At 39.5% G+C, this 2,631-nt stretch overlaps 1 pseudogene; it reads right to left on the reverse strand.

Moving 5' to 3' along the window:
• Positions 1–1,331: 1,331 nt before the first annotated feature.
• On the reverse strand, positions 1,332–2,409 carry LOC103297229 (obg-like ATPase 1; annotated as a pseudogene).
• Positions 2,410–2,631: the final 222 nt, after the last annotated feature.

Consider the following 2,631-nt stretch of genomic DNA (forward strand, 5'->3'; position numbering starts at 1 on the left):
TTTTTTCTATTTTTGTCTTTAACCTTTGCCATTTTAATTGAGATGTCTTGGTGTGGGCCTCTTTAAGTTTATCTTGTTTAAGACTCTGCACTTTCTAGACTTGTGTGTTTTTATCTATCACTAAGTTAGAGAAATTTTCAGTCATTATTTCTTCCATAGGTTTTCAATCCCTTGTTATCTCTCTTCTCTTGGTAGCCTAATTATCTGAATGCTGTTACATTTCCTGTTGTCTCAAAAGTCCCTTTAATATCTTCATTTTAAAATTCTTTTTTTCTTTTTGCTGATCTGATTGTGTGTTTTCTGCTACCTTGTCTTCCAAATCACTGGATCCATCTTCTGATTCATCTAGCATACTGTTTATTCCTTCTAGCATATTCTTCATTTTAGATTATGTATACTTTATTTCTGACTGGTTCTTTTTATGGTTTATATATCCCTCTGTATGCTGTTGAAGTTCTCACTAAGTTCCTTGAGTACACTTATCACCATTTTTTTTTACTCTATATCTGGTAAATTGCTTACATTCATTTCACTTAGCTTTTATTCTCGAGATTTCTCCTGTTCTTTTATTTGGGTCATGTTTCTTTGTCTCCCAATTTTAGGTGTATCTTTGTATTTTTCCATGTATTAGATATATCTACTATATATCTCATTCTTTGTATGGTGGTCTTATGTAGCAAGTGTCCTAGGGGACCCAGGGATGCAGTCTCCTTGATCACCTAAGCTGGGTGTTCCAGGAATGTCTTTTGTGTGGGTTATGTGGGCCCTTCTGCTATAGTTGAGTCTTGATTTCAATTGGCATATCCATGCATGGGTATGATTCTCAGGTTGGCTGCCTGTGAGGATCGACCCTGACCACAATGTACCAGCTATTGTGCAGGTATTGACCACATGAAGTAGAGTTTGCCTCAGCTGGGGCAGGTGCCTGCTGAAATTTCCCTTCGGGTATATGTACCTTTTGTGAACCTAATTGGATCCTGTTTTGATATTGTCTGAATTTGGCCACTGGGTGTGCTGTTTCTGGGTTTTTTTTGGGAGGGTCTTTAGTGCAGGTCAATGTAAGATTGTGAGTGGCCGTGAGCAACCTGTTTGGAATTTCAAACTGAACCACAACTTGGAGCTGCCTCTGCTGGGTCTGGGTGTGCATGGGAAGGACCAAGCTGCACACCAAGGTCAGCTCCATCAGCACCAAGTCAAGGGGAAATAAGCCAAAGGCCCAAGCAGCCTGAGGTCCATCTTTGCCTGCCTTTGCTTGCTGGCTGCCTGTCAGGCTCAGTCATTGAAAGAGCCTCTGGAGGTACTCTAGTTGCATGAATTAGATTCTCAGTGAGTCACCAGGAAGGGAAGAGTGATTTTCCATTGTTGGGTCTTAGACCACTCAGGTGCCCAAAGACTTTAGTGGTGGGGCAGGGTCTCAAGTATTCTAGTTGCAGTGCTGCAAACCAAGCCTTAATGATCTTTGGCAAAGTGTTTTGTATCATATTTGCTTCTAGATACTTCTGTCTCTTCTCAGCACTCAATTCTTGCAACTTCATTTCCAAGGCTCCCACTAAAAGGAATGACCAAGGCACCTGGGTCATACTTGTCCACACACTTTAATTTTTATCCACCATTGGTTTTTGATGTAATATTTTTCATAAAGATTAACCAAATAGGTAACTTCTTTTGAAGTTATAAACAAGTGTGATTTTTTTTCTGCACTTCAATCTTTTTGTCATTCCAATCAGGATAGAGGGGAAGAGGTTCCTTTTTTATCTATAACCCAGGATTTAACCTTACACATTATGTTATATTCAGGTTATAGTTTTTAATCTCATCCTTTCACAATTAATTTTCTAGTTTATTTATAATGGGCCCAATCATTTAGTAATGTTTAAACTGAAACCCTTCATGTATTATTTCTGTATCTTGAATAGGACCTACACTTCCTTCAACATGTGTGATAGCCTCATTTTCAAAAGCATGTGTTAGATTAAGGATTCTATCACAGGCACTAATATGAGATAAAAAGGCATTTCCCAGACCTTGTCCATTGTGAGTTCCTTTTACAAGACCAGCAATATCAAATACATTCAAAAAGGCAGGAATATTGTGTGCTGATTTGTGATAGTGGCAAAGGAAATCAAACTTTTCATCTGGCATAGGTACTCTGTTCTCATTAGGATTAATAGTGCAGAAGGGGACATTTTCTGCTGATGCTTGACTGTTAGTGAATATATTGAAAAATGTAGATTTCCAAACATTTGGCAATATAAAAATACCATTTTCTAATGATTGGGGGTGGTTTAATTCCAGCCTTGGTGCACAGTTTGGTTCTTCCTGAGTGCACTCAAACCGAGTAAAGGCAGCCACAAATGTGGATTGCTTATAGCTCCATATAGGTTGCTCAGGGTCAGTCACAGGCAGCATCTTGCATTGACCTGCACCAGAATCCCTCCCAGGAGGCCCCAGGACCAACACACTGAGTGGCCTGATTCAGACAACGTTAATGCAAGATCCAATAAGCTTTATAAGCAGCAAATCCAAAGGATGTCTCAGGAGACACCAACCCTTTTGAGATGCATTCAGCATCATGTTGTTGGCACCTGCATAGCAACTTGCATGTCATAGTTGGGGTTGAATGTTACAGTC

Source organism: Eptesicus fuscus, chromosome 1, assembly GCF_027574615.1.
Source record: "Eptesicus fuscus isolate TK198812 chromosome 1, DD_ASM_mEF_20220401, whole genome shotgun sequence".
Lineage (NCBI taxonomy): Eukaryota > Metazoa > Chordata > Mammalia > Chiroptera > Vespertilionidae > Eptesicus > Eptesicus fuscus.